Source organism: Ochotona princeps, chromosome 5, assembly GCF_030435755.1.
Source record: "Ochotona princeps isolate mOchPri1 chromosome 5, mOchPri1.hap1, whole genome shotgun sequence".
In the NCBI taxonomy this organism is placed as follows: domain Eukaryota; kingdom Metazoa; phylum Chordata; class Mammalia; order Lagomorpha; family Ochotonidae; genus Ochotona; species Ochotona princeps.
This window is the reverse complement of record NC_080836.1, coordinates 101835034-101848357: the sequence shown is the minus strand read 5'-3', so window position 1 is coordinate 101848357 and position 13324 is coordinate 101835034. Positions and strand designations below refer to the sequence as shown.

General features: G+C 53.2%; 1 long non-coding RNA gene across 1 annotated transcript in view; it reads left to right on the top strand.

The window, feature by feature from the left end:
• The first annotated feature begins 224 nt into the window (after nt 1-224).
• Nucleotides 225-13324, top strand: part of LOC131480401 (uncharacterized) — a 36065-nt gene continuing 22965 nt past the window's right edge. The window contains exons 1-2 of the long non-coding RNA XR_009245509.1: nt 225-876; nt 2341-2464. This is a non-coding gene — a long non-coding RNA (uncharacterized LOC131480401). The remainder of the gene's footprint in view (nt 877-2340; nt 2465-13324) is intronic.

Genomic DNA, 13324 nt, shown 5'->3' with positions numbered 1-13324 from the left:
GCAGGAGCCTTGATGATGGGCTCCGTGGCCACCAGAACTGTTGAGAAATCTCTGTCCTTTCTACTGAACCAGCCCACGGCACTGTGTTATGGCAACAGAAAATTGGCCAAGACAATCTCCTGATGACGGCTCCTGGTCAAGCGCAATGACATTCATGCTTGCATGTTGCTCTCCTGTTCTGTTTGTGTCTGTTGAATTCGCAGGAGCAACTGAAAATACCCAGTGGGTGGGGGTGAGTGGCTGTCTCCTCCCTGGAAGGAACAGTGTGTGATGACGCAGCCAGCCAAGGACAGCCGTCACCGACCTGCAACAACAAAGGCTCCCAGCCCTGCGCCTCCAGGGACCTCGGCTGTGACAGTGCTGTGGCTGCGGACTCCTGTGATGCAAGTTGTCCACTTTGTGATGCTTCCTTGTGGCTGCCATAGGACACGGGTCCCAGCCGGTGTCCTGGAGGACAGGACCCCTGTAACCTCACAACCAACCCCTTCACTAACCTGCCCCTGCCTGTGTCCCTTAGCCTTGCTCTCTCTCTCTCCCCTGGGACAAGACAGGAAGAGCCAGGGGCAGATAAGGTCTGGCTGCTAAGCTGCTGGTCTGGTGGTAGGCCTTAGTCGGAACAGAATGTGCTGGGCCTGAGAAATGGTTACTTTTCGCTGGGCAGATTTTAAAATCGTTACTTTTCCTCTGCCCTTGCCAGCCTGAAGCCTGAGAATTTTTCTCCCATCTTCACAGTCAGAACGTGGTGGGGTTGCTAGAGTTGAGCTCTGTGGAACCGTGGGCCTCAAGTCCAGGCCAGGTGGTGCCAGCTCTCAGGCCAGGCCACCCTCACCGTCTGGCGACATCTCTGTCACCAAGAAGACGCCCGGCTGGCTCCTGGTAAGTCCTGGCTCCTCCTCGGGCGGGAGATGGACCTCGGTGACTTGATGACTTCATGCTACTCTGCTTCCCTGCTCCTTGCTGGCTGTCTGCGGGTGGCATTTTGTCACTCAGCATCTCGTGGGAATTTACACGGATATGCAGATTCCCTTTTGGGTCTTTCTTTCTTTGCCAAGGGATTTTTGCCCTCTGTTGAAAGGGATAGATACACAGATGTGTCTATCTGTTACAGAAATACAGAAGACAGGTTACAATGGCCCAGAGCCTTACCAAACCCTCAGACTTTCTGTGATTTTTAAACTTCCCTACTAAATTTTTTTAAGTTAACTTGTTTTATTTGAAAGGCAGATTTATATAGAGAGAAGGAGAGATGGAGAGATCTTCCATCTGCTGGCTCATTGCCCAAATTGCCACAACAGCTGGACCTGTGCCAGTCTGAAGCCAGGAGCCAGGAGCTTCAAGCTTCTTCCATGTCTCCCATGTGGGTGCAGGTGCACAATGACTTGGTTCATCCTTTGCTGCTTTCCCAGGCCATAACATAAGCAGGAAGCCTTATGGGAAGTGGAACAGCTGAGATATGAACCAGTACCCATGTGGGGTACTGGAGCCACAGGGTGAAGGATTAGCCAATTGAGCCATAGTGCCAGTCTCTACCTTTCTTTGTAAAAACTCTACCTTACCTGCATACCTGTGTTGGTATCACAGAAGCAAGGCATGCCCATTATGGAAGCTTGGGAAATACCAGAGAGTATAAAGAGAACAACTTAAATGACCCCTAATCCCTTGCAATTCCTGGGACCTTTTCCACCATCCATTGTAAATACTCAGGAGGAAGGCTGAAGAATTGCAACCGACAGCTTGTCAAGGATACACTTGCTGTGGATGCTGCAGACACCTACAGAAAGGATGTGTCTGTGGCTTGGGAATGCAGCGGGCGTGTAATCTTCAAAACCACTTGGGCCTGGGTGCAGACCCTGCACCTCTGGCTCCCTGGGCAACCTTGGTCTCTGGGTCTCAGCTTTCTCACCTGCAGGGTGGGGCTGACTTAGGGTTGAAGACAGCATTTATTTCCACACATTTGGGAGCCACGTGGTCCACTAATGTAAAGAAGGCTGAAGAGGAGCAGTGGGGTCCACTCATGGCAACATCTGTGGCAGGGTGTGGGGCAGGCAGGGTCCTGAGCCTTTCGTGGTCCTGTGTGTTCCAGTGGGAGGCCACCTACATGTTCAGCTGTGACTTTCGACAGTCAGCAGTTCAGAGTGGAGTGTGTTTTCACAGAAGGAGGGTGCAGGAATGAAGACGGAGAGACAGAGTTGAATCATCGCTGTTGGGTGGACCCTCAGAGGAACTGGCTCAGTTGATCCCCAGAGGTAGCTCAGGTCTTTGGGTGAATGGTTATGACACACGAGTGTCCACTCCCACGTCATGGGTCTGATAAGACCTTGACGGAATGTTCCAAATCAGGCTTGCAGAACTGGGAGTGACCCACAGCCAAGAACAAGATGATGATAGCAATAACCTGATGATACTTCAAGGAAGCCCTTGGCAGATGGAGAATGAAGAAGGTTCCAGAAAACTCTCCTACAAGGTCAGTGTCTTGACAAGAGTGGGGTGACCCTCTGGATGTAAAATGTGCTCAAGTCAAACCCCAGGAGGGCATGTTTCCAGAATGTTCACCATACAGCAATGAGGAAGCTGGGTTGGCGTCCTTGGCCCTTGGCTCCTGACCACATTCAGTGGGTATAAGAGGGCAACCTGCCCATCTCCCTACCCTGTAGGCAAAAAGTCTGCCTTCCTGCTGGAGAGCCTGTGGTTGACCACCGTCCCTGTCTTTTCCAGTCTCCCACCCCACAGGCTGTTCTGCAGGCCATGCTCAGCTCACAGCCCTTCCGTGTCTTCAGAGCCAGCAGCGGTGGGTGGAGCCCTCACACCCACTCCCCTGACTTCCTCTTCTGCCCCTAAGATGTCTTGTGATTCTGGGGTGGGGGATGTCCCACCCCTGGAGAGCTAGATATGTCTTCCAGTGGTTAGCTCATTAGCAGCCTTCATTCCCCTCCGCGTGTTCTTTAACAGTCGCAAGCTGTGGGGATTAGGGAGTGCATGAGTATCTAGTAGATGAACATTCTAGAATCCACACAGCCCACTCTCCCTTCCCCCTCACTCCAAATTCTGGTTGCTGCTGAGCTCTCTCTCTTTACTGCTGGCCATCTGGGAAGCTGCTTCTTCAGGGTCCACCGTCTCGCTGAACCCTGCACTCCGAATGTGCTGCCTCTTTTCCTCTCCCCTGGCATATTGGGAGTCCTGGCAGCCAGGGACACTGAGGAACATCACACAGCTGCTGAGCAGAAGGGGGCTGTGGGAGAAGAGGGTTGCTAGCACGTGGAAGTTCTTGATGTAAATTCTCCTGCCTCTCTGCACCCCCAGAGTTCAGACAGACCATGAGGGTGCTGAGCGGCCATCAGTCCATCTGCTGGGGGAGGGGACTTTGCAGTAGCCTCAGGGCGTGGGGCAGCAAGTGCACCTGGAGATGGGACCAGTGACCTTCTCCATCCCAGCACCAAGCCATGCCACCTCGGGGTGTGCAAGCGAGGTCGCCTAGGCTGGGGCACAGCTGGAGAACATGAGGAAGTAAGGGATGCCTAGAGCCTCCCTGCACAGGATGCAGCTCCCAGCCCTCCCCACAGGCACCCCCTCCCTCCCATATGCAACCTTCCCTCGGCTCCATGTAGGGTGCTGCTGGGGCAGTCCCTGTGGTTCTCAGTGCTGGGGTCCCAGGCGATGGCAGGTTGCCATTGGGACAGGCGGAGCTGTCAGCCTTTCCCTCTCTCTGGGATGTAGCCCCCTCGTTGCCAGGTTTGCCTTCTAGTGACCACGCAAGGATGCTGGCAGTGCTGTACTTGGTAAATCTCTGCCAGCTTGATTGGTGAAACCATCTCACCTTCCTTTTCGGTTCTTTGATTACGTGTGAAGATGTGTCTTCAGCCTGTGCACGCTACTTCTTTTGAATGGGTTAGTCATAATGAAAAGGCTCTTTCAAATGTCATCAAACCTCGGTGAGGATGCGAAGATTGCAAGCCTGCGTGCGAAGCAGAGAGGGTTTGGTTGTCCATGCTGCTTCTGTTCTGAGACTGGAGGCGGAGGGAGGGGGTGGGGGAGAAATGCCAGGAAGAGGAAAAAGGGAAATTGCTTTGCTTCTTGTGAGGATTCCATACCAGGGTAAGCCCAGTCCTGTTTGGGTGCCCCCTGGGTTCTGCCACACTGTGTACCCGCCAGCAGTTCTCAAGGCCCCTTCTGCCCTTCCCCCGCTTTACAGATATTAAAAACTAAGGACTTGGGCCCAGCGCAGTGGCCTCATGGCTAAAGTCCTCTCCTTGAACACGCCGAGATCCCATATGGGCGCCAGTTCTAATCCCTGCAGCCCTGCTTCCCATCCAGCTCCCTGCTTGTGGCCTGGGAAAGCAGTCGAGGAGGGCCCAATGCCTTGGGTTCCTACACCCGCATGGGAGACCTGGAGGAAGTTCCAGTCTCCTGGCTTTGGATCAGCACAGCACCAGCCGTTGCGGCTCACTTGGGGAGTGAATCATCTGATGGAAGATCTTCCTCTCTGTCTCTCCTCCTCTCTGTATATCTGCCTTTCCAATAAAAATAAACTTAAAAAAAAAAAACTAAGGACTTTTGAAACTTTTCCTTATACAAATTACATCCATGAGCACTTTTATCAGATAAAACATAAAGTCTTAAACTGTTTATATAAGTAACTGTAAACATAATTACATTTTTTCAAAACAAAGTGAGAGGCGAGGCATTATTTGCACATTTTACCTATCTGTTTGACCTCTGGCTTGGTAACAGACAGCTGGCCTCCGTCTCCACATTCACTCTGTTGTAACAGCACAGCCATGATACTTCTGGAAGAGTCTACTCGTGAGAGGAAAAACTCAACATTAGTAAAAATGCAGTTTTGACTTTGTGGATGCCCTATAGGTTCCATGAAATCCTCCAGGGGTGGCTGGGCTATGTTTTGAGAAGTATCTGGGCAGAGGATTGATAAAACCTTCCTTCTCCCCTCAGGAAGGCCCACAATGATCAGCCTGTGCCTTGGACGCGTGACTCCCTTTCAGGCAACACATTTTTAAAAAAAGATTTATTTATTTTTATTGGAAAGTCAGATTTACAGAGAAAAGGAGAGAAAGATCCCTCATCCACTGGTTCGCTCACCAAGTGCCTGCAATGGCCACAGCTGAGCTAATCCCAAGCCAGGTGCCAGGGGCACCTTCCGGGTCTCCCACATGGGTGCAGGATCCCAAGGACTTGGGCTGTCCTCAGCTACTTTCCCAGACCATAAGCAGAGAGCTGGATGGGAAGTGAAGCAGCCGGGGCATGAACCGGCGCCCACATGGGATCCTGGCAGAAGGAAAGTGAAGATTTAATCACTAGACTATTGCGCTGGGCCCAGGGAACACATTTTTATCACCAGAATGGGAACACTGCCTAAATGATCTCTAATTGGAGAATGGCATAATATATGCATTTCTATCCACTAGTAGGATATAACGTGGCTCAAATTCATTATCAAAGTTACATAATAGCACAAAGGGAATGCATATAGCACTAAGTGAAAAATGAAAGTTACGAATGAGCTCTGCACTATGCCTGCCAATCTCAGGCTTCTAGCACTTACAGACCAAGTCTGAACAGCCTGGAGCCAAAGGCACTGCTCGGGATGCCTGCACCCCAGCTCTGCTCCGGACCTTAGCTTCCTGGAAGTCAGCAGGTAACAGCTCAAACACTTGGCCTCCTGCCAACGTGTGGGAGATGCAGGTTGAGTTTCCACCTGCCAGCTTTGGTCTGGTCCAGCCCCGGCCATCGTGGGCATCTGAGGAGTGAACGTGAGGTTGGGAGATCTCTCAGCCTCTTTTTCTCTTCCTTTAAAGTGAAATAATTAAAGAACTAAAGCGCCCAAGCCCCAGCCCAGAGAAGGTGCAAGACATAGTAGGGTAGGGTGGTGTCCAGGACTTGGGAGCAAAAAATCACAACAGAGCTAGCAAAACAAAGACAGCCCCTACCCAGGTGAGGCAGATGCACCATCGATCTCTGTGGTGGGTGGCCCGGCTGGTACTCCTGAGACTGCGTGAACAGATCAGTGGAGCACGGTAGCTCTTTCTGCATCGTGTGTGTGAAAAGGGGAGGGCCTGACATAGGGAAGGTTGACTCAACTCCAGTGGGCGTGGGAAAGTTGGAGGTAGGGTTGGGCTGGCCAAGTGGGATGTGTGATGACTGTTTTTCTTTGCCTCTCGGGACTCACTGAAAGATGAAGTGACTCAAATGCTGTGCTCCCCAGCGTGGGGGAGAAGTTCGGGGAGCCCCGAGGTAGTCCTCTAGAGCCACCCTGACTGCCCCTGCCCCAATCACTAATCCCTGGAGTTCCTTGCAGGCCTGGTGGACAGCCCCCACTGGCTTCTGTTCTGCTAGGGTAGACAGTTGGGCCAGCTGTGGCCTGCGTCTAGCATGGGCCTCCTCATGTAGCATGGGGTACTCTGCTCCGCTCGCTTGTCCAACCACCCTCCCCAGCCTGATGTCAGGAGCTCTAGCCACACCGCCTCACACCCACCCTGTGATGTCTCCCCCCCAGCGCCTCCGGCACTCCTCCTCTCCTCCACCCCACCCCTCAGCTTCATTAAGGTCTAATCAGCAGAGGTGATGATGTTAGCATGGAGGTAGACAGGGCAGAGTGATTAAATCAAGCTCATGAGCACCCCTAGCCACAGTCAGGTGTTCCTTGTGGGGGGAAGAGCGTCACACAGCTCTGAGCTGTCTTGAAGCCAGTCGTTGCTACCACCATTGGCTGTGCACATGTCTCAGAAATGGATTCCTCCGCCTCAGGGCAAGCTTGTCCCCATGCCACCCTCACCCCAAGCCCCCAGCCCTCAGTCACCTTTCTTCCCTTCTCAGAGTTAGGATTTTTGGGATTCCGTGTGGAAGAGGGGCTGTATGGTGTTTGTCTTCCTGTATCTGGCACTTGGCGTAATGTCGTCTAGGTCCATATAGGTTGTCACACATGAAAATTCAAGACCCTTTGGTTTGAAGAGAGAGTGGTCTTGGAGTAGGTGTCTGTCCATGTTTTCTGTATCCAATATGCCCTCAGTGGACACTTGATTTGCTTCCATAGCTTGGCTATTGTGAGTTAAAAAGATACTTTATAATGAAATTTTCTTCTTTACCTTCTTTGTAACTTTTTAAATGGTTGATGACTCATTTTTGTGAAAGAGGGAGAGGGAAGAAAAGATCTTCTATTTGCTGGTGCACCCCGCTAACCGCCCACCAACAGTCAGGGTTGGATCAGCCAGAAGTGGGCTTTGACCTCCAGCATGTCCGGCCTGTGAATGGGCAGAGATGCAGGTATTTGAACATTACCTGCTGCCTACCAGAGTGTGCATTAGCAGGAAACTGGGCTCAAAAGTGGAGCTGAGGGGCCAGCATGATGGCTCAGTTGGCTGATCCCCCACCTTGCACCATGGAGATCCCATATGGTGCCAATTTGTGTTCTGGCTGCCTCATTTCTCATCCAGCTTCCTGCAGCTGAAGATGCCTTGGGACCCTGCACCCATGTGGGAGACCCAGAAGAGGCTCCTGGCTCCTGGCTTTGGATCACCTCAGCTTTGGCCTTTGTGACCATTTGGGAAGTGAACCAGTGGATGGAAGATCTTTTTCTCTGCAGATCTGTCTTTCCAATAAAAAATAGATCTTATTTTTTTGTAAGTGGAGTTGAGGCTAGAATCTTGGCACTTGGCTAGAGGATGGGGCTGAAGTGTCTTTGCTGCTGCAGAATCCCTTGCTGTTTCTCTACAAAGAAATGCATTTGAGAGGTAGAAAAACCAGAAGAGGCAGAGTGTGTGTGATCTGTCGATTCCTTCCCCAGTTGCCTGCATCAGCAGGGATGAGGCCTCGTGCGGACCTGGGGCTGGGAATGTGTTCCAGGTTCCCTATGGGTGTGCAAGAACCCCACCACGGGGGCCGTCACTGGCTCCCCAGGGTCTGTACTAGCACAGAGCTGGTGTTCAGAGCAGAGCCGGGTGTTAAATCGAGGCATACTGCTGTGGGACACGGTGTGCCTGCCCTACAGTGCCAGCATCAGGCCACCAGCACAGCTAACAAAACACAGGCAACCTTTAATGTCGTCCACGGCTGAATCCATCCTTCTGGCAGGGTGAGAAGGTGTCCCAGATGGCTGACTGGCTTTGAATCAGGACCACAGTGAGGGCAACTGTTATATTCTTTGACAGTTTTTCCTTTCTTTTCATGTCATTGTTTAAGAAACTGGGTCATTTGCTTGGGAAGACATTGTGTATGCACAAACAAAAATAAAAGCAAAACACTCCATGCAGAAGGTGAGAGGCAGCTGCCTGCTGAACTTCCACTCTCTCTGTTAAAGATTTATTTTATGGCAAAGACAAATCAGATCTTCCATCCTCTGGTTCACTCTCCAAGTGGTTATAACAGCCAGAACTGAGCTGACCTGAAGCCAGGATCCAGGAGCTTCTTCTGGGTCTGCCACATGGGTGCACGGTCCCAAGGTTTGGGCTGTCCTTTGCTGTTTTCCCAGCTGGATGGGAACTATAGCAGCTGTTATACTGTTGCCTAAATGGGATCTTGGCAAGGTGAGAATTTAGCCATTGAGCCATTATGCTGGGCCCATCTCCTACCCTCCCTTACAGCCTATCTCTGTCTCTCAAATCCCAACCAAAGAATGTCCCACCCTCAACCCCACATCTTTTGCTCTGGAAATTCAGGCTTCTTGGCTGCACTACCTGCCGTCTTTCGGCCACTACAGTCAGGGCTGGGGAAGACTGAAGCCAAGGGTCAGAGCTGCTTCTAGGTCTCCACTCATGGGTGTGGGGATCCAGCACTTGGGCCATTCTCTGCTGCTTTCCCCAGACTATTAGTAGAGAGCTAGACTGGAAGTGGAGCAAGTGGGACTTGATCTGGTGCCCATATGGGACATCCACATCCATTGTAGGCATTAGCATTACCTGCTTTGTGGCTGCTTTGTTATCAAAAAAGCAGGGTGAGGACATTGGAACTAAGGGAGACAGGTAGGGAGACTGTGGCCTGATGGCACCTGACATCCACGTTGCAAGCACTGCATAGGGTTAGGTTTTGGAGAGCCCAGGTCAGGGCTGGCTGATCAAAACCTTCCCTCTTTACCTCTCCCTTTACCCTGGCGCAGCAGCATGGGGAGATGGTTGTCTGGGGGCAGGGGGAGCTCCCAAGGGATTGTGGCATGCCCAGCTCTCCACCGGGCAGGGGTGCCTGGAGCTAGGACAGTGCTTTAGCTCATGGTGGCATTTTCAGGACTGGGGTGGTGCCTTCCACTCCAGGACATGAGGTGACTCCTGGTTGGTCACCAAATGGTCACCATGAGTTCTGGCAGTGGGCCTTCCTTATTATCTTTGGGAACAGTGACCACAAATTCCATGCAAACTTGTGACCTAGGCTTTGCTGGTGGCCCCTCCACCCTGGGTGATAGACTTGACCTTGGCTCTGGGCAGGGTGGGGACATCACTTGCAGCAACTTTCACCTTCACTCACAATTGGCCCTCAGGCTGGGTCATGGTCATTTCTGCTGCAGCCGCTTCCCTTGGAGTAAACCAGAGGTGGTTGCTGGAAGCACATGTCCTCCATTCCTCCCCTGCCCAGGCTTGGCCCTTGCCCTCCTCCCTCCCGGGTCTTCCTGCCACTGGCTGAGGCCTGGTCCCTCTCCCATGGGGCCATGGGGCCGAGAATGGCTCCTCTCCTCTTGTCTGGGTAGTCAAGCTTGGGCAACCACAAACAAACCTTTGGGTCACATGAGTAGGGAGGTGGCTCGTTCCTTCCCACACCACAGGTTTGCCCTGTCTTCCTCGGCACGGATGGCACAGTATGTGACTTGAATAACAGGTAAAAGAGGGTCTCTCAGGTCCAGCTTCTGGACTAGGGCAGGGGCAATAAGGGCAGCCTGCGGGGTGCCATGCCTGGCACTGCCTTCCAGGAGAGCTAGCACTCACGGGCTCTTGCATTTGACTAGCACAGGCATCCTCCAGGCCAGGGATGCCTGGAGACAAGCCCATGCCAGGAAGCTCCTCCTGAGCCAGAGCTGCCTATACCAGTGGGGGCAGCTCCTGAGAGAGGAGGGGGGCTGCCCAGGAGGAAGGGGTGTCCCAGAACACGAGTCAGCCAAGTTGGCTGCAGTCTCGCAAGGAAGTTGGCCAGGGCACCGATCACAGGCCCTGTTGGGATCCCCATGCACTGACCCAGACCGGAGAGGGTATTTTGCCCTGAATGTGGCTCAGCTCCAATGGACAACTCTCTGACTTCAGTTTCCCAGTTTCTGTATTGGGCACAATTGTGATACGGGTAGAACATTCTCGAATCTTGAGAGGTCACAAGGAAGATTCTGTGGTCTCATTGTTGCTCTGGTCATGGGGAAGATGAGGAGGAAACAGATCTGCTATTTTCCTGCTGTTCCAGCCCTTCTCCCTGTCCCCATCCCTGTGTGTGCCCTCTTCCTGGCTACTCCTGACCCTGCCTTCTGCAGCTCTGGACCACCTACTCCAGCCCCTGCAGCCTAACGCTCCTGCCAGGCCCCCTCCCTGAGCCTTCTTGCCAGGGATCTGTCCCCACCAAAGAGATGGACACAACCTTCTGTTGACCCCTGCAGGGTCCCCACAGCTGCCTTAGGGGAATCCCTGCCTGGGTTGAGGGATCAGAGCCTCTATCCTTGCAGACCCCACCCTCCCCTGGGCAGGCCCCACTTCCTCTCCTAGTGCCCAGTGCTGACCTCCTTGGAGACAGAGTTCTGGGTTCCCTGCAGGCCCGGGCTGTGAGGAGGAAGCGAAGCCTCATGGCAGAGCTTGGGGGCTGGGTGTCCTCAAGGGGAGGCTCTCCTGGCCCCTGAGGACTGGTCCAGCTGGCCAGAGGCCACCCCTGAGGAAGGCAGAGCCTGGAGGCCAGGTTGAGGTAGGAGAAGGCTAGGGTTCCTTGGCACACAGGGAGCCCCCGGTTCCTCTCCCCCACCTTCTTCCTTTTCTGGGTGGGGCTGAACCTCCCACAACAGTGTACCCTATGATGCCCCACTGACCCCTGAGGCCCCATAATGTCCTTTCTGCCTGGGACACTGGCCCCCGCCTGCTGTGTGTCAGAGCCTGAGTCAGGTCTCGGTGGCCTCTGGAAGGCTCTTGGTCTTGATGGTCGCCTTTCTGGATCAGGGAGTCAATCATGCTTTGAAGGTGAACCCCATGCCTCGCACTCTCCCTGCCACCCCAACACCCTTCCTCCTGGTCTACAGATGGTGAGGAGGCCAACAGTCAGGAACCCCTAGCCTTGAGTTCTGAATTTCACTGCCAAGCTTAGGAGCCAGGAAGGAGACAGGCAGGTGAAGGGCTGGAGCAGGCACAACCCCAAGAGCCAGGACTCTGGGGGCAACTGTCAACTTTGGGGTGCAGGATTGACTGGAGCCTGGCAGGTCACTTTGGTGGCCCTGGGTCTGCTGGACACAGCTGTGAATGCCCCTGGGCTGGCAGGGGGAGCGACAAGCCCTCCCCAGCTACACCTTGTCTCCCAAACCCCAAGTCCAATGCCACTTTAGCAGGTGCCGTTGCCTGGGTGGGAGGGGGCCGTGGCAGTGGCCTTGCCCTCAGAACAAGGGCTGTCTCCGGCCACCATGCTGGAATCCTGGGTTGGCCACACTCGGCTTCCACGCTTGCTCCCAACCTGGCCTCATTGCTATGCTAGCTGCATGGTGGGCAAAGGTGCACCTGGGTGCCCTGAGGCTTGGCCAGGCTCAGGGACCACAGGGATCATGGGAGAATGGAACCACATGACTTTTTTTTTTTTTTTTTTAGAGAGAGAGAGTTTCCATTTACCGATTTACTCCCTAAATGGCTGCAATGGCCAGAGCCAGGCTGGACTGAAGCTAGGAGCCAGGAACTGCTTCTGGGGCTTCCCACATGGGTGCAGCAAGAAGCTGGATAGGAAGTGGAGTAGCCAGGACTAGAACTGGTGCGCATAAGAGATTTCTAGTGCTTGCAAGCAGAGAATTAGCCATCAATACCACCACCTTGCTGGCCCCTCAGCAACTCTTCAAAGCTGGACCCTCCTGGAGTTAGCTCTGGAGATGCTAAGAGACACAGCTGGAATGAATGTGTGACTGCTAGGTGGGCCTGGACCCCCAAAGCCCCTCCAAGCCGTGCTACTTCCTGCAGCTCAACACTCAGGGGAATTTCTATGTCCTGAGCTGGTGATGAAATTAAGCCCAAGAGGCCCTGGAATCTGTATTTGTTCCTGCCTGGTATCTCCCTTCCTCCCTTGTACCAGCCAAGCTGCCCCAGCCCCTCTTCAGTCAGGTACAGTGTCAGGCCAATACTGTGCCCACGGGAACACGTGCCAAAGGTCAGGCTCCCGGGACTGACACCAGCATTCTCTATCCCCATCTGGCTAGAGAGAGATCCGCTACACGCTCTGATCCTAGACGTCTCTAGAAGCAGGGGAAAGCATGACATGGTCTTCTCCAGGAAGCCGATTCCGCAAGAAGCCTCGCTTCCTCATGGCCAGGGTAAAGCCATTGCAGGCATGATGTTCTGATGGGACACTTTACGCAGGCTCCCAGTTATTAGTAACAGAATAGGCCTACCTAGGGCTTCAAAGCTTCAAGTATATTGTCCTACTGGGTAGATTTTCTATATTCTGTTGAGCGTCTGTGTGGCATAGCTTGCAAAATTCAGGAAATTTGCACCAACATCCTCTCAAATGTCTTTTTGAATGAGCCAGGGCAAGATTTTTTTTTTCCCCGCCAATGTCTTCACCAAACAAACCCATAAAACAAATGATTACGATTTAGCCTGTGGTAACTCTTCATAGAATGTTTCCAACCGTAAGAGTCAACTTGCTTGTTTGGGTTATAACAACTTGCAGCAAACTTCTCTTTGGAGATGTGGACTAGAGGGTGTTTCCAGGCAAGTGGCAGCTGTGAGCTGATGTTCCATGTCCTGGAGGCTCCTCTGGGACCTCGCTGTGGGTTACTCCTGTGGGTAGGGCCCCCCTCAGCCAGCGAGACGCTTTCCATGTCCACTGTGCAGACTTGGCCCCGGCCACCACCGGCTGCCCACCAGGCTCCCTCATCGATCATGCCACCTTGTGTCTTAACTCTTTGGCATTTGTGGCTCTCAGTTCTCCTGTCCGGTACCAGCCCTGCCCCTGTCTTGGCCTCTCACCCTCCTGGGCTCGTGCCAGACCTTCTCCCTAGCCCTTCTGGACCCTACACGTCCAACCTCACTTCTCTCAGTCCGGTCCTGGCAGTAACTCCTCCAGGGAACCTTCACGTAGCAAGAACATTTTATTCAACTTTGCATTGCAAGTGCTGTGCACGTAGTAGTTCAACAGACATCTTTCACTGTTAGCTGCAGCTCAGTGT